General features: G+C 48.1%; 1 protein-coding gene across 1 annotated transcript in view; it reads left to right on the forward strand.

The window, feature by feature from the left end:
- Window positions 1-24,152, forward strand: part of LOC126542796 (uncharacterized) — a 132,587-nt gene that overhangs the window by 95,363 nt on the left and 13,072 nt on the right. The gene's annotated exons all lie outside the window — the stretch shown is intronic.

Consider the following 24,152-nt stretch of genomic DNA (forward strand, 5'->3'; position numbering starts at 1 on the left):
GACTAATTAACTACTTAGGAAAAATACAAGAATAGCGTGACACGTACAAGAGTGAGCAACATGCATTTGGTCGCATCGTCTTATGGTGCATCGGCATATTTTTAAACTCTGAGTAAAGTTAGCTGAAACACGTGTATATACGTCTATGGTTCAAGTAACGTGAAACAACACCCTGTATATATGCAATGGTGATCAAGTGATCAGTAAAGCAACATATATGTGCAAAAGACGCACACATACATATGTGCGTGTGCTTTTCACATGTACTTCGAAACACAATATTGCTCGTCACTCAATTTTATTCAACAATAAGTTAACAGCATTTAGTCAACGACTTTATTGTTGGAAACTACTCAACAATGGTTCAATAGCCAATACTATTCAACAATATGTCAAGAGAATTTAGTCAACGACTTTATTGTTGAAAACTACTCAATATTGGCTCAATAATACTCAATACTATTCCGCAATATATCAACAGAATTTAGTCAACGTCTTTATTGTTGAAAATTACTCAACAATGGCTCAATAATACTCAATACTATTCAACAATATATCAAGAGAATTTAGTCAATGACTTTATTGTTGAAAACTGCTCAACAATGGCTCAATAATACTCAATACTATTCAACAATATACCAACAGAATTTAGTCAACGACTTTTTTGTTGTGAACTGCCCAACAACTTTACTGTTGAATTATTGCCTGTGGTTTCAATAATTGTTGAGGTATTGTTGAAAGGCTATTGAGTCAACAATTCGTCAACAATATGCCAACAACTTTTCAACTGTCATTTTCATAAGGGATTCTCTCATTTTTACCGCTCTGTAATACATTCCCATGGAAGTTTGTTGAGTGTTCAAACAACTGAACTATCATGAACAGCATTATCGTAGTGAACACAATTCAACCACCACAAGGACACTGGCGTAGTGACAGCGATGTGCTCGATCGTACCGCTGTACTGTGTTCATTTGTCGTTTAAGCTCGCGCGCATAGCTGTGACTGCATGATGGACGTCTTAAAATCATGGGAAAATAGGAAGTGTTTGCCCAGCTGAAATCGAAGCACAAGTATAATAAAATTGTCTTGGTGGTGAGAAAGGTAATATTTAGCTTATTGAATTGCCTTGTCTGTGTTAGCTGTTACCTCGCCTCCCGTGCCAAGGCGGCTTCTGTTTGGCTACCAACTTGGCTTCAAGAACTAAGCCATAAAGGCGTCAAAAGAAATCCGAGGCACAACTGTGCGTGTGCTGGGAGCTTGCGTATCGCTGAAACAATGGCAACACTTTGTAGGCGCTACGCTGTATTCGGCACCATGCTGCGTGAAACAATGCTCACTTAATCTTGTTCCTGTAACAATGTTTGAAGGTGCTGGCTGGTCACTTACGCGGCACGTTCCGGAAAGACTTAGTCTTTTCTTGTCTTTTTCGTTCGCTGGTCTTTCGACTGTTCTTTAAGGCAGCGAAATGGTCCCATTGTAGCGTCCTCTATAACGAAATTATCTCAACTCTTGGAAGAAAAGAGAAGTGAGACCGAAGCAGTCAACACCGCTCGACCGATCTGTCTGGCTTAGGCGTGAGAAAATTCACTGGCTGCAGTGTGCACGTAGCGGCGCTTCCTGGTTGCTGGTCGATTCTATACAAAATGAGAACGCGAAGTTGATCTGATCGCATAGTAGTTCATCAGATGCGGCACATTTTAGGATGCCCGAAGCGTCGGCACCGTAGTGGACTGAGGCGTCGTGTAATCTTTGCGTCACGAAGGATATATACGCAAGTTGATTAGCCTTCGTAGTCTGCTTCATCATTGTTGTTTTTTAGATAGCGGTAGCTTCACGTTTTAGAAAGAAAAAGGCGTACTTCCGGGTCAGCAAGTGTGTTTATCACAAACAATAAGAATACGTCTTAATTGCCGGCTTCCAAGGAAGCTTAGAGATCGCTGTGTGATTTCAGGTGGATCGGTTACTCGGAGCAGCGTGTACGCTCCACTGTACTATATTATTAAGGGTTTAGGTAAGGAAATTATTGCATTGGGAAGTGACAAAATGCCACTCAAAGAGGGTGTTTCAATCTATACCAACGTCTGACGGCTGTTCTAAAACCTAATAAGCTTTATGTAAAAAAAAAAAAAGAGTGGGGGAGTGGAGGGAAGAAGAAAGAGAACAGCGTTGGACGAGAGAACAAGGGAAGGCAACGGTAGAAATGGTCCATGGCAGGCGTTCAACCTGTGCGAGTTGCTTGCGTAAACTTTTTAATAATTCATTGCTTAAAGATACCCTAACTTTGTGTTTCGTGGCACGCAATCGCTAAAAGAGGCCGATTGCGCCTTTTTATAGCACCAGCGAAGCATGACGCGTGAAAGGCGTCACTGCCTCATCATCCAGTTCATGTGTGCAGTTTAAATGCTGGCAAGCCTTGCGCCAGGTGACGCGAATCATTGCGGATGCTCCAAAGAGCGTTTACTAGTGGGAGACTATGGCACGTTCTTGAGTGGCTATGGGAACCACAAAAGTCAGAAGTGCGTCGGTGATGCCGGAGGTCCACGATTAATTGCGATTGCGACAAAGCCCCCTAACGCGCGTGGCCGTTGTGCTGCCGTCACTTCCTATTTACGTCGCGCCCCCATTGTACGCTTTTCAGGAGTCGGTATCGAGATCTCTCGCAATCCGGCAAGGCGGCGTGACGCTGTCCGAGCCGCTCTATACGCTGTGTCTCCGACGCGGTCTGAGCTCGGACGGAAGTGTTTCTGAGCGCGACGGCCTCATCTCTGCCGTCGGCGCCGCTCGTGTTTTTGTGTCCGCGGCGCGTGCAGCGTGACGCGGTGGGCGAAAGCGGCCGATCGATCCGACCGGGCGGCCGTAATTCGCCCTAATTGCCGGCCATTAACCGTGGACTCTCCCTCGCTTTCGAAAGGCCCCGGAGAAGCGGCGAAAGCTTTGCCACCGGCTGCAACGCTGACGGAGTCCGGTCCACGAAGCAGGAAGCCCGTCTGTCTCGGAGCGTGCATGACGTTCACGTGGATCAACCATCCCCGGCGAGGCGTGGGCTCTTGCGGCGCGAAAGGACCGATTGAGCTGGGATGATTGCAGAGGGATGATCTCGTTCGTGAGACTGACCACCGAGTGCGTGCCACGCGGCGTGCAGAGTCAAGCTGCGGGTAGCGAAGCCATGGACGCGCCACGAAGCGTTTGAGCGGTTGCTCATCGTCCCGGGCGTGTCCACCACGCGAGATGATGAGCCCCGTGCGCTTTCGCTGTCTGGCTTTGTGGCCGTGGTGCCCGCTTACGCGTGCCCTATATAGATAACCCTACGTCGTCCCGGATTCCTTCCTCGTGCTGAACGGCATAAGCACGTGCACCCTGAGTCTGAGGACCTCAGCATGGTTGTTAGACGGAAGTCAGGGGGAGCAGCGCTTATCTATAACCACCAAAGCCGTCTGTCGTTCGAAAGCAGTGTGACAGACGTCGGAAAGTATGAAGCTATATGTGACGTGACCCTACCTTTAGCACTGTTGAGGCTTCTGGTGTGCGCTCGCTCTGTGCAACTGCTCGCCAATAAACACAACGCGAGCTGTACAATTAGTGCTGCATTGTCGTTTAGTGCAGGCTGGAGAGAGCGTATCAAATAAATTGAAAGGAATAATATTTTGTCGTCTAAACACTGTATCATGCCAACCAGTATGAGTCTCGTCCTACATGTTACGGTCATGGTATAGATACAAATGCGATAGGAATAGGTAATATTTAATGAGCATGCTTTTCGTGCATCTTCTGCATTGGTCGTTAAAATATCAGCATTTACTGTGGCTTAACCTAGATACATTTAGCGCCATGTAGTTGTCAGCGCATTTCTTTTTCTTGGTGCAGGGACTGTGGATCTTTCGTAGGTGATGCTCCGGATACCATGGTAGAGCATAATGCATACCTTCAACGCTGGCTTCGAAAGATTGCTGATTAGGCGCAGGCTTGATGGCGCGTTAAAGCCGCACTGAAACGGCGACCGCGATGATGCCACTGTAACCAGTCTATCCTGCAGTAACAGGGCAACACCTAGTGCAATTTGCAACTGACCTCAAATGTGCCCATTCCGCAGTGCGCTCACGTTCTCCGAATAATGCACAGCTGCCGCTCGCAGTCAACATCAGTGTACAGATCCCTGTACGGGGGGGGGGGGGGGGGGGTATACTTCGACGGTGCAGCAGATTATGCGGATTAATGAGCAGTGCTCCAAAGACTGCTATAATGCGCTCCTCAAATAGATTCCTATCAGCTGTGAAGTAGCTCACGCCCTGCAAGCTCGTCAAGTTTTTGAAGGACGAGTAATCAACGCTGCGTCCACATTTGCACTCCGTCTGGAGAATTCCGTGCAGCTGGCACGGCAGCTACATCTTTTGCAAGTCTATTCGCGAGTGATAACGTTTGAGAAGGCTGCGTCTTTTTACTAATTTGCGAGAAGTTACATTTCAACTTTCAACATTCTTGCGTTCTCATACTTTCAACTATTTAAACTAACTTATGACCTCGGTGTCAGCTCCTGTAGAGATGCCTGAATTACAGCATGCACCCATCGAATGCGAGCACATTGATGGCAACGGTCTTGAGCTCTTCGCACCACTTTCTTAACTCTACCTGTGGGCAACTGTCTGGTCAGGCTGGAGTAAATGGCCATTAAACGGCCGAATTAATGTAGAGCCTCCGCTATACTTAACCCGAACCCGCCCTCAACGCCTTTTCGTTTTTCCTGCGGATGGCGCGGAAGACTTCTCTTTGATGTGCCTCGAAACTGCTAGCTGAATGCGTCTTCCTCCCAAAGCGCTCGATGTTCGCTACTTACAGCCTGCGTTTATAAAAATTAAACTGCTAGAGATGTGTTTTAATTGCTCAGGCTATGTCTGACGGCGCGGCTGTACAGCACCCATAAATGTCGTAACACACCCACTTATCGACATTTCTGAGGCATGTGTACAGTTAATGCGAAAACGGGGTAGCCGCGTGTAAAAGAAAAACGTTTGTGCGGCAATGCGGTGCGTGTGGCGGAACGGGCTTTCAGCAGGACGCGGCGCTGCACCCAATTACCGAGACACGTGGCGCGGCACTAGGGTCTCGCGCGCGTGCCAGCACGCGTCCACGTTGACGCCCGAGGCGCGTGCGGCCGCCTTTAATTGCGTCACGCCTGCAGGGAGAGAGCCGCGCGGCGATTGCACGTTGTGTGAGCACGGGTCCTTTGTCTCGCGGAAACAAAAGGCACGCGCGGACAGGGCCGCGCCTCCTCGCCTCGGCGGCGGCCACCGCCGGCCCCAGGGTCAGGCGACCTTCTGGGCCGCCCGGACACGCGGGGAGAACGAAAAGGGTGCCCGTTAGTCCCGCCCGGGCTCGATCGGCGATCGGTGCCGCTGTGCCGATGTATAGACGCTTTCTCGCTTCGGGACCTCGCACGCGACGCTCGAAATCAAATGCAAGAAACAATTTTGCATGAACGCTCGTGGCCACAGCGCGATAAATCTGAATAGATAACAATATTGACGGGCCAAAACATAACGAAACGCCCCACAGATCGTGCCGTGTATGAAAAATAGTGCCAAAAAAAAAAAAAAGCTAAGCGTACGTACATCAGCATTAAGTAAAAAAAAAAAAAAAACCACTTCAGAGCATGCGACGACGTTATGTCTCGGTTTGGTGTGGGTAAAGAAATAGAAAGACATACTTTACTAATCTTCGCGCACGCTTCTGTAGCCTTTGTGCCGCAGTGAAGTGTATGGCATACATAAATCCTCAGAAGTCATTTTAGCAGCTGTGATAAAACGTTCCTGACCCGCCGTGGTTGCTTGTGGCTATAGTGTTGGGCTGCTAAGCACGAGGTCGCGGATTCGTATCCCGGCCCTGGCGGCCTGATTTCGATGGGGGAGAAATGTGAAAACACTCGCGTACTTAGATTTAGGTGCCAGTTAAAGAACCCCATGTGGTCGAAATTTCCGGAGTCCCCCACTACGGCGTGCCTCATAATCAGAAAGTGGTCTCGACATGTAAAACCCCATAATTTAATTTTAAAACGTGCCTGTTGATTGGATTGGTCGAAAATAGTAAACAAGTCCAAGATAGAAACTATAAAACGAAGAGTGTGCTCAAATTAACTGCTTGCTTTTCCTCCCGAATGAATTACTGGTCTAGGGGTCCGGGGGGCGTTTTTCCGTGGCTTGTGCGTTTGTATGTTACATAAACGTGCGCACATCTCTCGTATGCTCTTGCTATGTTTTTTTAAACGTATACACAATTGAAAGAGAGAAAGGGAAAGCAAGGAGCAGGCTGTCAACTGCGACATTGCCAATGACTACCTGCTCTTCAGGAAGGAGGGGACAGGAAATACAGAAATGGAATATAGGAGGGAGCGATGGAAATACTATAGAAAACAAGATGACCGATCTGAAAAATTAAAGTAAAACAACGATGAACAATACAGTGCGCCAGTCGAAACAAAAGATTCTAACTTTGAAATCCGCGACGACACACTGGAAGTGCCCGAGTTGTGATTTCGGAACGAAATTAGAACTTCTAGTAATCGAGCTGTTGACAAGAAATTAATGAAAATAGAAATCTAAATGAATAGTTTATCAGTCTAAATTGATTAAGTGTTTCTCTTTACTGTCCTCCTGAACCTACAAACAAAGCAACTAGAGCCATACATATCAATTACATTCAAGGCTGGACGGTGCGCTTCTCCGCTCTGTGCCTTATGTGGTGATATCAGCGACATCAAACATTTCATTTGGCTTCGCCCACAGTTCGACGCAGAAATAAAAGCGATGGTGAACAGCCTGCAGAAGAGTGCTCTTACGCACGGGACCTTTGAAGACGTCGCTCTCCTCGGAGGGCCCGCGGCAATCGGGAAGAGAGTGCAACGACTGCCGATTGCCTTCGTGCGAGACGCGGGGCTCTTCGACACCTGGTTACACGCCCCTGATCTCAACTCACAGGAGGTTCAGGCGGAACAATTGCCGGCTATATATGCCAGGCTAACCCCGCCTGCCAAAAGACTAACGCCACCACCACCACCCCTATCAATTTCATTACGCTCGTTCTCTTCTGTGCACCTGAAGAATTCGCAGCTGGACATGTAAAGCTAACTTTCAAAGATTTATTGCGACATCGAAGAAACATTAGCCTTTCATTAAGTTCTTTACCCCATCAAGGTTCGCGTACTCCCGCCTGGAGATGTCATTTTTATATGCCGAAGAGGGGCGAGGTGCTGATCTCCTCAGTGCGACTTGTGTAGGTAGTCGATGTCGATGCCGAAGCGCGCTTATCGACGCACTGTTTGCCACGACTGCTACCGCGCTTCGACTCTGCTTAAACAGCGGCTATCAGCTGCCCCGATTTATCAAGGACGTTCTTTTTCTCGAGCAGCAAACTCGCGAGAAGGAAAGGGACAAAGAAACAAGTGAAACACACGGGGCTCCAAGGACAACTCGAAGACAAGTTGCCACGTTGTGCGGCTTCGTCGGGCCTTTCCTCCCCCCGCGATCGAATAGGACGGGTGGCTCGACACGTTGTTGTCTTAGTAAAGCCGAAGCTTCACTGCGGACGCAAGAGCCATTCAGGAGAACGAATGAACGTCCTTCTCAGTGTAGATGTTTTCGTCAGATCACCAAAGCCGGAGATATATTGGTACTAAGATTACTGTATAGAGAAGTATGGCCCATGCAGGGGTTCAACCTGCTGATTCACCATGGGAACGATTGGATCGGTTTCCAGAATGAGGGTGGTCTCTCTTGTAACTACTTAGGTTTTATCTTGCATGTACCTTTATTTTATGGGAGGATAGCCTTAATTTGCATAAAAGGGTATTTTTGTATAGGTTCATGTATTGCTTCCCGGCTTAGCGTTCTGTTTTATCCCGCCTCGGTGAGACGCTGTGCGAAAGATTATAAGGGGCAAGGGTAGTAAATATATTTAGATATGTTGATGATTTTTTTGTTGTTAATTGCACCTCGGACTAGTTAAAGGCCGAGCTTGACGCTGTCTGGCCAAAAATTCGAGAGTGGTACTGGCCTTTTACTGGCATAATGGTACTGTGCTTTTTACGATTTCCGCTTGTTTATTTGTAATGTTCGCTTTTGTTGGTATAACAAGACAGGACCAAATAAGCCCTTGTTCCCGTGACACTAACCACACTCTTAGTCAAGAGGGGGGTTATAAATATTTGTTTCAAGGATGCCCTAAAGTTGCGCCCCCATCTAATTGGCTCCAGATTCGACCTACAAAGGATGAGGCTGATTGACGCAGGCTATCCCTAGTTGTTGCTGGTTTTTGCAGCAGAGCCAGTGAGTGTGGGCGTCGCATAAGTGTGATGCCGCACATTCGCACTGTCTGCCGCTATATATATATATATATATATATATATATATATATATATATATATATATATATATATATATATATATATATATATATATATATATATATTCACAGCGCACTTTAATGTGCATGTGGTCACCTCCGCACCCAAGAAGGCTGGATAAGCTGCACATGCTTGTGAATCCGAAAACGCACTGAAAAATCGTGGCTGCGACGAGAATTGCAAGATAAATAAATAAATAAATAAATAAATAAATAAATAAATAAATGTAGGTTTTGCTGAGTGTGTGGTTTATCGCATAGACGTCATGGGGCCGCAGTTATGCTGGGCGAACCGGCCGTTGCTCAAATTATCGGTTGCGAGAGCCCTGTTGCGACGCAAAATAAACTTGCTCTTGACTTTCTGCGAAGCATTGTTAGACATGTGGCTGCCACTCGTTCTTACCTGCAGATTATTATTTCTTTCATTTATTTATTCGCCACATACAAGTACACCCATGTAAAAAGAAAAACAGGAAGAGGCCCTGTGTCCTTTACAATTGTCGGCCGAAGCAGGAATCGGCTTACCAGGGAGATAATCCAAGCGGAAGAGATTGAAAAACTTAGTTAAATGTGCGTCAAGTATGCCATCTATAGCGCTGAAAGCAAGATAACGTGATGCTCTTGTAGGTCCAGCACGAATTAGATTGGATAGCTCGTCAGGCCTTTGTGTGTTTATTTCTGTACTTCGTACTGATATTGTCGCATTACGCTCACGTCAGTATTGTGTGACGAAACAAAAGGGTCGCTAGAACCAATTATTGGAAGTAGCGCCTGTGTGTGCGCGTGCGCGCGCATATGTGTGTCCGGTTCGCCCTTCTTTAGCCGTTGTGATGGAACAACATCCCCAAACGGCCACTCTGGTTATAAGCTGCCCTACATATTTGCCGGTGGCGGGCTCTCACATTAAACCGTCTCGCTTTAAGGTTGTTCCGCTGCAAAACAGTCCATTTATCCAAAACAGTGCACAACCAAACTGGCCCCAGTTGCAGCCCTGCTTACATATACGGCTCCTAAATAACCTCATGCAGTGTAACAAGCATACGCCTTCGAACGCATCACTTCTTCACTAAAGGGAAACTTTCTGCGCCTCCTTTCCTGGGGTTTGGCGTCTCTGCTTGGTCGAATTGTTGCCCAGCAAATTAAGGTAGGGTAGTCGTCCTAGAGACAGTGACGTAGTAAACTGGGCTGATCCTGGAGGTTGCGTGATGAAAAAATGGCCCGATCTCGTAGACAGTGTATACTGCGTTCGTGGTAGTCACGTGGGCTGTGTGGGGAGGTTTACCGCGTCTTAGTGATTTGCCAGGCAGGCACGTATGTCGCTATGCTGCAAAACACCTTGCCGAAGATAAGTAGGTTTATAGCATTTAAATAACCGATTTAGAAAGCTTTACTTCGTATACACATTACAAAATGGGCGTTTGAATCTCCGTAATTTATTTCCATTTCCCCCCCTTTTCTTTCCAAGATGGCTTGGCTTTCATAAAGAAACATTCTGCTTTTCTTTCTTTCTTTTTTTTTCCCTTGCTGCTAAGCTGCGTTGCGTGCTAGCGCGCATTTCTCTGCAGCAGTCGAGCGTTTTGCGCTCACAGCTAATTTACACTACATAGACCATGGTTATCGACACTTTTAAGTAAAATGCACATTTGGCATGGACGTCGCTGGATGTAGATACTCTGGCAGAAACCGTCACCATAGGCGATTACTTTTGATATTGTAGACAGTTCTTCATTCTTATTTGTAGTGTTCTGAAAACAACAAGATTGTAGAAATTGGAGCCTAGATGAGGATAATTCTTGCAATAAATTTTGAGCGATAGAATAGGCTATAAAAACACCTCAGAAGTTTGGTTGTTTTCGATGAAACGGTAAAACGGTCATTCCCTGTGTTCGAGTCCTTAAACATTCGTAGTGTGCACAGATCTGAAGTTTCCATCAGTAATTTTCCATTTTTGTGGAAACATGTTGCGCGTAACGATCGCGGAAATACCGCGTGACGACCACTACGAATCGTGCAGTCAATCTAGAAGCGTGCGTTATTAAATCGGCACTTGTTTTCGTTGCGCGCTCGTGACTCGCCTCACAGCTTCACGCGCTGCACGCTTCTAGCGAGGCTTTGCTCGCACGCACTTGAGTCTAGAAATCAGGCGTCGACCCTCTGGCCCCTGTGATTACGGGGGGGGGGGTTGCTTCGTCCTGTCGGGATCGCTTGATTGCTCGCGTCTGTTTTGGACCCTCCGTTGCGCGAACGGTTCACCAGCCGGTGCGCATTTGTAGCCATCTTTATGTGACACGAGGCAAGTGCTGAAGAATGAGCGGCTCGGATAAAAATAGTTCCTGCACCTTCATCGGCTTGCGTTCGTCATGTGAACGCACCGAGGCGGAAACCGGCGAGGTGCTTTGTTCTGGAGAGAAAAGAATTACAGCCGTGAGGTAGAAAACGAAAAACAGTGAAGGTGGGAACACGACACACACGAGCACTAAAGGGGAACACCATGCTTCGTCCTTACGCGTCGTTGCAGTATGAGACAGGGATTAAAGGATACGCCAATGAGTTTGATGTCCTCTATCGCTGGTGTCCACGGATGAATGACAAAACTGGCAGACAGGCTTTTGACTGAACCCTCGTGAAAATGCGTGAATTAGTAGCTGTAGGGCAAGCTTTTGAGTATTCTGCATTCGCTTTCCCTTTTGGCAAAGCTGTACGTGCTCGTAGAAGTATATGTTCACGGGGTCCGGCAGCTTATTCAGTCATGTACTGTGTGGCTCTACTAACACTGTTCCTACGAGCGTGTCTCTTTTTAAACTACACATCGAGTGTGTTTCTGTCGCGGAGCCATACGTGAGCTGCTAATTTGGAGACTTGACGAGGCCGTCCTGCTGAAGTCGATATTGTGCACCGGTGTTTACTTCCGTTTCGTTAATATCGTACGAAGACTGCGTGCCACTTCGAGGTGCAAGCACATTCTATTGCATCGTTATATACATAAAAAAAATGAATAAACGCGAAACGCACTTGATGTGGCGGGAGCGTCACGCGTAATCGGAGTAAAGAGCACCTGACTCTGCAGAACGACCTGTCACGCGCACACGTAACGCCCGAGGCGGCCAGACACGCTTACGTAACTGCGCGGATACGTTTCGAACGTCGTCAACCGGAAGCGCCGCGTCTTCAAGCGCGCACGCGTTGCCGTAGAGCAGACGCACGATACGTGCAATCGCGGGACAGGTATAAGCGCGTTCCTCGGTCGGGATCAACAGCACTGCCGCCGCCGTCGCATGCCGCTTTTGCTGATCGAGCACCGCTCCGACTCATTTGCTCGCCTCGTTAAGATCGGGGGCGGCGTGCGCGTCCACTGCACGCACGTTTTCTTCTTTCATTAGTGGTGGCGCCGTCGAAAGTGGAGCGTCGGCGCACGGTGCGTCGCACGCGACGGGCGTGAGCGCGCGAGCCGGGCCGAAAGGCGGGGGCCGTGGGAGCGGCTCGCCGGGCGCCCGCGCGGGCTGCCCATAGTGCGCCGCCTGACTGGCTACAGTGTTTCGGTGCACCGCACTTCGGAGGCTTGACGCTGATCTGATGTCGGAGACACTGGAAGGCGCGAGGGTCTCCGCAGCCACTTGCTACGTGGCAGTATACTCTTCAGGCGGACCCCCTGCAGTGGCTCGATGGCTATGGCGCTTTTCATATTAAGTACGAGGCCGATTTACGGCTGAAGTGGCCGTATTTCGATGGGGGCGAAATGAGAACACGCTCGTGTACTTAGTATCAAGTGCACTTAAGGAATCCCGAATAGACAACATTAATCCGCGTATCACTTCAGTACGGTGTTCTCGTGTATTTTTAGGGGGCGTTAATCCCAATGAACGAATCTTCAGGCGGGGGACTCGATATTCACCCCGCAACTGTCACATCACAGTCGTCAGGATGCAAGGAAAAGTCAGCGTCAGCTGCGCGAGATATCTGACCCGGAAGTGCGGAAGTTTTCGTACACGGCAACAAAGCCATTCATTCAGCTGCCACACCATCGTCGTCCACCGTGTGCGGCTTATGCGACGCTGCGCGCAACTTTCGGTATTCGAATCTGAATCAGTGCACGTTACGCGCACGGAAGGAGTGCATCTCTCTACCGCTTGCCTTCTTCTCTGGAGCGCACGCTTTCGTGAGCGATGGTCGAGGTGAGGCACCTGCTAAGGTGAGGCACGTTGCGCGGTAGCGAAACTGCCTACGGAAAGCTTTATGCTGAGCGCAGCCCCTCGAGTGCACATCGTTAGAAGCCACAAGCAATGCTCGCAACTCGCCTCAGATTTGTTATAGAAGAGCACATTGAAAGGTCGTCATTACGGATTGCGATTTTTCGCAATCTGTAAAACGTTTTCCAGATTGGAGACTATTGTCTTACCACCCAAACGCAGACAGATCTCGTTGTGCATATTGAGTCGTCTGCTATCAACCACAGACATTCTGCAAATTTCACTCGAGCCGACCTTTCCGTTATCAAAGTTTCTCTCTCTCTTCTGCATTACCATTCGTATACAGTTTTATTTATGAGTGGACTGGACCTTTATTTTTTTTCACTTGCACGGACTGTGACTGTAGCGTTTCATGACTGTGTTCAACGTCAAAGATCTACGTGTCATGGCCCACAGGTTAATGGGGCAGTATTTTATGCAATGCCTTTGACTTAATATTCAGTACCGACTGGGACGTCAGCGGCTACAGCCCTGCAGTGCTGCGTGGTTTAGTGAGATGGAGCGTACATTCTGCGGTGCCATTTCACACAATTATTTTCTTTCTCTTACTGAATGTCCTTGATTACAATACCTAAGAAAGTAGGCAAAAGTGTTTAGACACACAGCCAAAGGCTAGTAGGGAGTCTAAACGAAAATATGCAAGTACAAGCAATAAATTTTACAGAACAAACAATAAGGTATAAATCCATTTCTCCTGAGAGCGGTTCAGTATAACGGTAATTGCATGGTGAGATTTTACAACAGGATTCTATTTTCCGGTGCAATTTCGCAATGCGATTTATCGCGGAGGGATTATGTTGCAGATAAATCTTGCGGTTTAAATACACTGAGCTATTTCGCGGTTGATGTTACAGTGCAATTCGTATACGTGCAATTTTGCAGGGCAGCTTGGAATTTCCAATTTTGTCTTACTGCGCAATTTCGCTTGAGATGCAGCTACACTCGAGAGCAGATTTCGCTGCCGCGCAATTTTGCAGTGCGATATCGCAGTGTGGTGGCAAGCTCGATCCAACACAGTCTTGCACTGATTGGCACAGCTCTGCTCACGTCTGCACCTAGCAGCGGAAGTCGAAGTGGCCGCTTATATGCGCATGGTTTTCAACGTTGTCAATAACTATGCGTGCAGTAAATCACACGGTGCAAGGAGACTGCTTATTTGTAGATTTGACGGGCCACGAACGCGTACAGATAATAGTAATGCGTAACGCTTACACTTCTTGAAGTCCCATTGTTTCGAACTGAAGTCAATGCAAACAATTGTCTCGCGAAGCGTTTGATTGACAGGCAATGTAGGGCTGCCATGTAATATTCCTTGACTCGCAGTGTTCCACTAAAGCGAACAACAAAACAAAAATTAAAAACTTGTGGTGGCTTAGGAAAATAGCGCCGCCTCTTAGTACATCGACGTGTACCTGTCAGTCGTACATATCGAGCTGCCCTCAGCACAACATGCAGACACTTTGACAGAGATGCAGGCTTGCAGATAGACATTTCGTGTCTCTGCGGTCATGTTCTGTATTCGACAAGCTAACTTCGCCAAGAGACGAGGACGCAATGAAATACCGTTCTCGTCTCTTCGTGCATTTGACTTCTAGAAATCGCGTATCAAGTGGCACGAAATTACACCTTTCCTCATATCTCCTTCGCGCCATATATGTAAAATTGTAGACGCAAAGATCGCTTGCACCCTGAGACACTCCTGATTTAATTTCAGCCAGCTTGACGTTATGTTGTCTGCTGCCCGTGCCAGTATACGCGGTCCCGTAGCGAATTCACTTCTTTCGTTATTGAAAGGAACTTGTGAAGTAGCTGGGTGGGTGTTTCCCTCGAACACTCGACATGAACATCCCCTTCAATAACCGTTTAATTCTGTCACTGGGAAACGTAGAGTTTCTATAGTTTCAGCACATTTCTTCCATTTCCAGCGTCCCTTGAAAAGCGCACTGCACCACAAGAGATTAAGAATTTTCAATTCTTCATTCAGTGTTGGTGAGTTCACAGATGTGGACTCAGTGGCTGAACCCTGTAATGGAACGCTATACAATAAAATAACGTCGATAAGAAATAACATTAAATTAGTTGATGCAAATAGTTGGGGAAACTGTTGAAATTATTGATGCGTGCGTGTTGCGGAGCCCCATTTGGTCAAAATTATTTCTTAGCCGTCCACTACGACGTTTCTCAAAGCCCAGTACACAGTGTGCAGCTCTGTCGCGTACAAAACTATTATTTATACTCTATTCCTAACATTCACTCTCAAAGTTACGGCCACAGCCATCGAAGCATGCCCGCTGGTAATACGTAAGTCTGAAGGCTGAATGAGATAAGTAACATACTAGATTTAAAAAACGCGCCTCCATTCCCCCCTGTGAAAGTGGATGTCGTTAGACAAGTACCTCCACCCCAACTGACGTCAGAAGACGTCAGACAAGCGCCACCACCACAAACGACGTACGCCACCAGCGCGCGCACGCGGGCGGAAGTGCCGCATACATCCTCATTCTTCTAAGCCCCTCGTTAGGTGCAAGCGCCTTATTGAACTAAATGAGTATTTCAAAGCAAATTGCGTCAGATAAATCATGAAGTGCGATTTACACACAAGTTGCAGGCATGATAGCTTCGGGTTGTTATTTGAATTTACGAGAAAACATAATTCTGTTAGGCGAAAACTCAAAGACAGTGAGTGCTCTTTTCCGGCTGCTGTTTGAGATCTGTCTGAGTAGCCGCACATTGTTTTTGGGTGTGCACGAGCCCATGAAAAATCCCGACCAATTAGAGGCTTACAGCTTCGCTGAAAAGATATAACGCAAAATAGTCTGAAGGTACACTACTGACAATCTTCGCAGCCGTCCTGCTTAAAGAACTGGATGAAAAATAAAAAATGAACATGCAGCCTCAGCGGTACGTCACTTACCTAACCAATACGACGTTGGGTTTCAGTACAGTGGCGTCACACGGGAAACCACGCAAATACTTGTCCCTTCTAAAACTGGTCTTCCTTTTCCACCGAGGTTGGCGCAATGAGCCTGATGCAGACAACGCTGCCATAATCTCTCTGGAGCTGTGTATATATTCTACCTGGACGGGGACACGCAACAAACTCTGTTCGTGCGGTGCGCGGCTGTATTCGCGACGAAGAGCATTGTTGCACGCGTGCAATTCGCATGCGCCGTCTCAGTAAAACGGTGCAGCATCGAGGAGGCTGCACATGGAGCCAGCTGTAAAAAAGGCTGGATTGAATAGTCTGGGCGCATCTCAGAACCGTTGGCCTCTTGCAATGATTTGCATTGACTGCTTGTGGGAACTGTGTGTAATTCTGTGGAATGTCTATAATCAGTCAATACTTTATCCGCAGCAACTTTCGTGTATATGTCGTTGAGCGTGTTTGTTTTCCTAGAACTCTAGCGCCGTCCTTCGTCCTTCCCATTTCTTCTTTCCTTGGCTGCATGAAAATTTATCGACATGTGAGACAATGACGATGCTCGCGGCGTATCCTTTTCCGTTATCTGCATTCCTTAACATAAGATTAACCAACTTACTTCGATAGGCTTCTTATGAAAGCAGTCATAAGAACTCCCACTATTTACCGTACTGTTTTGTATAGGATATCTGCAGTTCAGGTGTAGGCAAAAAGAAGGAAAAAAATATCTTTTTGGAGGCAAGATGTTCATACTGACAGTTTACAGACTTTGTAAATCTGCATTCCTATATTGCGTGGCGTGCCCGCACCGGCGCGCTGACCTGTTGGCTATCACGTTAGTTGGCGATACAATCCAGCCGGGGCGCCAGCCAACGACGGGCGGTCATTACGTGTGAAGAGGTCTTGCGAATGATGCTTGCGCAAATTCGGCCCCGTAACTACATAGCGCGGGCCAACTTTGGTAAGGCTGCACAGTTTTAGTGAGACAGCGTGTATGTCCGGATTGCTTATACATGAGCCCGCTACGACGACAGCGCAATATACGACGATTTCTCCGGCGATGCTGTTGTTGCGGAGTCCACGAGGAAACAAGCGGCACCGTAGCGATGGGAGCGTCCTCCATGCAGAATAAGCTGTCAGCCTCGAGCGCCGGGAATGAAACGCGAACGCACGGGTAGCTGCGTGCGGAATGCCCTGGACCGCTGTGGGTGCCGCCTGACCAGCGACAACTCGACGTTGTCCCGCTGTCCGATTGCGGGAAACGAGAAGTTCCGCGGATGGAGGCGTACGACATTCGGACAGCGCGAGGCTCACTTTGCGACAACGATTGACATCGAGGAAGCCGTTCTGCGTACGAGATCGTCGTTGAACGGAACTTGTACTCTGACGGAGCCAGAGATCTTTGCTGCGTGTGTTCGGTGGAGGCAACAGTATTTTGCAATTCGTTTGACTTCCGTCAGTGCGCTGTTCCTGTGTTCCTGGATGCATGCACTGGATGCAAGAAAAAAATGAGCGAGAGAGAGAGAGAGAGAGAGATTTAGTCATGTGCATAATTGTGATGGCTGCTCCTTTTCATATACGATAGTAATAATGATGAGAAGAAAATGTATTGTTTTCTGGCACGATAGGAGCACTAGTCGAGCACCGTGCTTTAGCTTTTTTCCTAAGCTAGAAGCAGACGAAATTTATATGACTGAGTGCTTATCGCTTGCAGTCCGTCATGCATGCGTTCTTAATTGAATCCTGTAGACGGGTCCTATTAAGTCCGCGATTTAGCAACTGTGCTATTCGTGCGCAGTTGCGTTGAAACTGTGCTTTCTCAGCAGACGTGGAAGCAGCGCTGCACTTGAGCAGCGGTCTCCAAGCAAGCTGCACGTGCTATAGCACAGCAATATGGAACTTCACTATCAAGAGCCAGCGCTGACAAGGAGGCGTTACGTCAATTTGCGCGTGCGACTAAAATATGCTGGAACCATCCGATAGAAAGGCCGCTGAAATGGCACAAATGACATGCGCGCGCCTATACACCAACGTTTGCTTTATCCCGCGCCGCATCTGCCGCCAGCTCGGTCCACGGCCGAGCGCGTTGCGAGGAGCACCCGCACCTTATGCGTTCCACCATGCCGGTGCCCATGTCAGGCCAGAAGGGGGTCACTTGTGCCTCAAAATCAGCGGTAAATTTGCGGACGCAAAATTGCAGCATGTGCTGCTGAAAACTGTTGACTCCACTCGCTAGGCTGTGTGTTATGGTGTCGCGCTGTCGGCGGGCAAACTTAGAGCGCTTTTTGCCCGTATAGCGGCTGTGTTACACTGCACGCTGAAGTCAAGGTGGGTATTTTATAAGAACACTGTACGCGGTGCTCGATTATAAGAGCTCAACCTACTGCAGTTCGGTTCCCCAGCGAGAGGCCTTCGCGCCTGTCTCTCCATTGCGCGCCGTAATTCAGTTTAAATGGCAGGCTGGTCGGCGTTATGTTAAACCAAGAGCAAAGGGCTTTACGTTACGCGGCGCCCCCTTCGATTCACGCGGAATGTTGCCTCGAGTGGAGCCACTTTGCCGCTTGCGAAACTTTAATACCTTCTGTGGGCTGGAAAATTGTTCATCCCCGTACGATGATCACTCCGTCGCAGCGCAATCACTTCGGTGCATGTTTAACACGCTGCACCGTCCTTTGTATTCCGTTGCAGTCTCTCTTTGCGCGGCGTTACACTGTCGGCGCGAGCGCAACCACTCAGCCGTTGTTGGTCGCCGGTGGAGCACGATTGTATGGGTCAACAGGAATGCACTCCTGACCCCGCTTAACATAACGTTGCATTTGTTGGCTCTTGGAGGCCGCCAGGACCTTTTCTTACAGCGTCAAAACCATTTACATGTATCGTGTGGGTAGCTATGAGCCCTGTAGCTTACAGTTCCTTGTGGTTTTTACGCTCTACGCGCAGCATTATTTCTCGTGTTGCCTTACTTAGTCTACTCGCTCCGCGAACCAAAATTATACCACGCGTTTTAACGTCTTCTGCGTTGATAAAAATGACACATTTAGTTTCACATTCGACCGGGTAGTAATTTGCGCAAGGTATACATCGCGCTGCCTATAGACTCGCATTCCGCGTGTACGTAACGCATAGTGAATTATACCATGTAAGAGATCACATAATCTGATTAAGTTACTTTCCAAGAAGATGTTCTTCCTATCTGTTTCGTGGATTCAAGCAGTGATACGCCTGACATATGCTTGGACTTTGCAAACGGGGCGCCTGTGCCTCACGCACAGTGGTGGCTATGTCAGTTTTCTCTCTGAGACTGCATATGCCTAAGAGCGGCTTCGAAACCAGGCACTACGTAGCTTATACAGTGGGCGCTTTTGCGAGCGTCGAGTGGGAGCTCGTTTTACGTGCACATAAACCCCGTAACACTGATGTTTTTGTGAGCTGGCGTGTCGCATGTAGCAAGTCCAAGTCCTTGAGGTGTTAATGGAAAATTTCTTTCTTTCCTTGATGTTCTGTAGATCTTGATTGCAGTCAGAACAAGCACGTGGCCTGGCCATTGTCTAGCACGATGGTCTGCGTGTCGCGATGCAGACGAAAGAACAACTTTTCTTAACGTTAGTCGCCACGCCAATTATACCGTGGCAGTGAAGTCGCCTAGCTAGGCTGTGTGAGCAACGCTTACACCGCCTAACGTTCACGCCGTGTATAATGAACCTGATCTGATTAGCGTGATTTTCCATTGCCTGCGACGGCCAGTCTCCTGCCGAGCTATGCCGTACACTGTCGCGCCGCGTTGAGAATGGATTGTAGAGAAACTCGTTTTTCCGCTTGGCCGGTGTTGATGGCATGGAACTATACGTCGGTGATAGAGTACGTCAGTGTCCTTGTCGGCTCTGCCTGGCTGCCATACAAGTTGACAAAGTGCGGGCGGTAAGAAGTCGCTATATCGGTCTTAACATCCGATATATAATTTGTCAAGGAGTACCCATGGATGATCACTCGGATGGGCTGTACCAGAGTGTGAAAGTTGATCGAGAGCACCGGAACCAAGTTTGTGGACGTTCGGCGGTCTGTGAGTAAGTGCATAACCTTGCCGCACACGTTAATCGACCTAGTTTCAAGCGTAGATCGGTGATGTAAGGAAATATAGATAATAAATAAACGCCTGACTGCAGTTAACATATTACTGCACGCCACGCTCTAGCACTTTAGTGCAGTCGACTTTGTATGCTGAATTAAAAGAGTTTAGAAACGTTGGTACATAAATTTTGCAAGTCTCGACGTGACACCTGTGGTGTTCTCATTTTTATTTTCTTTTCCTTTTCCTTTTTTAATTTCAATGTTATTATTTTTTTTTGCAACTCATTCGCTGCCCCGCCAAGTAAGGTGAGACCGCGCAGAATCATACTGCTGTGCCGCTGATGCTATACTTAACTTGAAGGTTTTTAACGAAGAGATTAGAATCTCTTCGTTAAAAACGAAGCTACCACGTCATCGGCTATATGCGTTCCGTTATACGAGGAAATCTTTTGATTCCAACGCTTTGCTGCGAAAGGAAGATCCAGAATCTCGGCCGCCCTGCGGCGTTGCGATATAGGACATCGAGGCCTTTCGCGTCCTTCTCCATCACCTCACGGCTGCTCTACTGCTGCACACGGGCGACGCGCTGAACTGTTCAAAAATGCGAGTTTATGCGAGGCGCGCAACCATCGGTATTCCCCGCGGCGCCCGCAGGAGGAGGGCCGCTCTGCCGCCCTCTCCTACACTGACCCAATCTCCGCTGCAAACAATATGTATTTATACGATTCGGCGCCTCACTGAATACAAATAGCGGCTGTGAAAGGACCGGCAAAGTTGCGACATCTCGTATTTCTTTCTTTCCCGTTTCCTCTTCCTTTAACAAAAAATAAACACGGACTGTCTTTCCACCTCTATTTACTTTTGCATCGCCCCTCTTGCTTTCGCCGCACTAGCGAGAGCGCGGAGCCGTTTTTTTTTTTTTCTTCATTAATATTATCATTATTATTATTCTTAGTACTTTTTCATTACCTTTGTCGCACAGTTTAGGCGTTATATTGCGAACTCACGAGCAGCGCGCGACGGTGGCCGTGCCCCTCCTCCCGCCCACTTCCTCGCCCGGAAATGAAATTTTACGACGACGACGACGACCGATTGCGTGACTGTCTGCGGCGCACCGTCGGGTGCACCGACGCCAGGAACCGAGCGAGGCGGCCTCGATTTTTACAAGACATGTGGCGTCAGGCGTCGTGCCGATACGCGACGGCATCGTCGACGCTCGGGGGCACCGCGCTTGCGGAGTCGGACGCGATCAAACTGTGTCGCGTGCGTGTGTCCGGCGCAAGAAGAGGGGGTGGGGGGGGGGGGGGGACGCGATATTCTTGGCGCGGCAATTAAAGAAAGGCGGCGACGGCAGTTCCGCGGTTTCCCTCTTCGACGTCCTGGCGGAGATAAACGCGTCGGATAGATGGGCAGCAGTTTGCTGCGTTTTGCACAACGACTAATTGTCGTGTGCCGCTGACATTCCGCACGCACGGCGTCTTTATTTTCCCGAGCAGCCGATATGTGGGGCGACTGCAGCGTCGTTGCCGAGCGGCGCTGTCATTTCTTTGCTTCGACTAACGGAAACCTCCAACGTGTACACGCTGGCTAAGCGCAGATGTGGGTGCGTGTGATTAGTCCGGCTTACCCAGCGAGCGTCGTTTTTTACGGTTTGCGTGTCTTGGTGGAAAAACAGCAAATGGGTGGCCGGACGTTAAAGAAGTGAAAGAGAGATAAGAACGCGCATCGCGGCAAGCGACTGGAACTACCACATTTCGAGCTGCTGCTATGTGGTATATATTCAGACACAGGTTGTCTGAGCGAATTCATAGGCAAAGCTTTAAAAAAAAATGTAATGCAGGAGGGATAGAGATTAGAGAATTCAGGTGACAGATTATTCTCGTTGGCGGACACGACAATTAACTTGCGCAAAAATCACGAACTGGTTCCTTAGCAAATGTCTAATTGCTCATATACTCATATATAAGACACGAAAACAGAAAGCTGACCGAAGTGGTATTGTCAAAAGGGTTGACGTTCCAACTTCGGCACGGAAGTTACTGTTCTACTTCTTTTTTTCTCTTTCTAATGCCGACCAGACAAGACATCGTTCAGTTATTGATTTCATCTAATTACCCATTTAGTAAATGATATCGAATTGCGCAATCGAAGCCAACCAGTTTTCAAGCCTACAGAACTTTGCTTGTGGAGTGCCTTTGACACTTTTAAAACGTCAAGAACGCGGCAACTTTCTTGTTCTGCGCAGACGCCGATGGCCAGGCCGCTTGCTGACACAACCGAGCTGACGTGACCGCACGCGTACGAACCAACGTCGTGCACAATTTGCATGACGCGATGCGAGCGTGCAAAAAAAATTTTAAAAGAAGTCATGCGCACGACGACGTGTCAGGGAGCCAGAAATAAATGTTCTGACATTGGAAGTTTGCTAACAAACGGCGTGCTCTCAACCTCAGTGCTTCCATTCTGTCATGTATACTTACGTGTATTTGCTGCAGCTGTAGCTGTTCGAAATGGACACATGTGCATGAAGGAATGGCACGCTTATTCTTATTTTTCTTTTATCCGAGAATTAAGCGTTTTCAATGCGCACAATATGATGTGCAGAAGTATGGAACTAATGTACACTTCTAATCTGAAAGCAAGACGAGTCAAGTGAGGTTTTCTTTGCGCAGCTCCTTCTCATTTCTCAGTGGACTGCAAGAACTATATTTGGTTTAATCACGTACGACCATTTCCTTAATAAGGACTACTAAGGTTCTAGTGATGTATGATTTAGCCAGTAACTCGAACGTGTGCTTGCGACTTGCCTATGCGACAGCGCGTGTCAGCTCTTTGTCCGCAGCTGTCAAAGCACCGCGTGGCTCGATCGCGAACGGCCGTGCGTTGTCAGAGCCCCTTCATCATTATTCCTGCACTTATCGCTTCCGCCTCTGTAATCCCTCAATGACCGACACTGGACTCCCGTGAGAGGATTATGGCTATACGGCCACAGCGACATGCCGGACACTTAGGAGGCGCAGCAGCAAAAAGAAGAAAACGGAATAAAGAAGGAAGTTTGCTAGCAGCGCGCGTGGCAAGGAGAGAGGGAAAGGAAAAGCATGCAACTGCGCGCGTTTGTCATCGACGTAGTGCGGAATGAATGCCGAATGAATGAGTGAAAAGATCCTCGTAAATTACTTACCGTGTCGGTTTTTTGTTCGTACGTGTCCGTGCGACCTGCTTATTTTCACAAACTGGATCACCCTACGGCTTTTCGCTAATGCTCCGAGGCTCACACCCGGCATCTGAAGTATCTCCTTTATTTCGCCTTACAGGAAAATGCGGCCCTTACGCACACGGAAGTGAGTCAGCGGCCGATGGTCGCCGGTCGTTGAACGTCGTGACGAGCATCTCGTACGCGAGTGCATGACCTCCGAGAATATGACTCGTTCCGACACACGTGACCCGAATGTTTGCACATTACGCGGGGGGAAAAAAAAGTAGAGGGAGGGTTGGAAGAACAACACTTTCATTACACTGTACCTTTCGCTCGTAAGTGTTAGATTTAGGCTGAGCACTGGTGAGCCCCCTTGTGTGAACTTGTCATTCCTGTAAGGCAGTCGAGGAATGATGTTTACTGCGAAGAAAAGATCGCACTTGCCAATCTGAAAATTCCCGAGTTGTCGTGACGCAGTGAAGCCTGAGAACATCACGGACTTCGGCGTGAACGAAGAAAATAATGCGTGCGTCAGAAATTTAACAACGGCTGCGCGAATGACAGCCGTTGTTCACAGTCTGTGTAGTGAGGTTTTTTTCAGCAGTAAACGGTATTACAGAGAAAGTGAAAGCCATTATTCTACTTCGTTCACGCGTTATCGTGGTGTTTGTTGACTGTCTTACACAAGATGCAGTACTAAGCTTTGAAACAGCAGTGGCTCCGTGCGCAGTGCCATGAAGAATGGAATGTTCAGGCTGCATTAATAATCGATCAATCCAATTCATTATTTATTGAACGTGCCAAGGAACAGCGCTAAGGTCAGAGTGCTGGCGCACGGGTACAGTAAAAGCAGAAGAAGAAGAAAGGGAAGTGATGCGGTGCTTTACGTGCCAAAACTACCTGGCCTAACAGAGACATCGTAGTGGAGGGGGCTCAGGATTATTCTTAGTCGCGCACTTAGGCTCTTCAATCTTCCCCAAAATTTTAGCGCGCACATGATGTTTCTACATTACGCTTCTATCGAAATTCGGGGTGGTGGCCGAGAATCAAACCTAGGACGAGATTGCCAGTAACGTTAGCTGTCACTGAGGACGCCTGAATGTTAAGGAACGGGCGTAATGTGGGAACACAGGACGATGGACTGTTGAAATAATTATCAAGAGGCGAACAGGGTAAGCCGCAGCGTGGAGCCAACGCTTTGACAATGAAACCTGTCTAGTTTACGGTGCTTACATCTTGGTCCTACCACACGACAAAGCCAAACTTATCAATTTTGTCAGTGCACATTGCTGTATTTAACTCGGGACAGGTACTCACTAGTTTCTTT

The sequence above is a fragment of the Dermacentor andersoni genome, chromosome 2 (assembly GCF_023375885.2).
Source record: "Dermacentor andersoni chromosome 2, qqDerAnde1_hic_scaffold, whole genome shotgun sequence".
NCBI lineage: Eukaryota > Metazoa > Arthropoda > Arachnida > Ixodida > Ixodidae > Dermacentor > Dermacentor andersoni.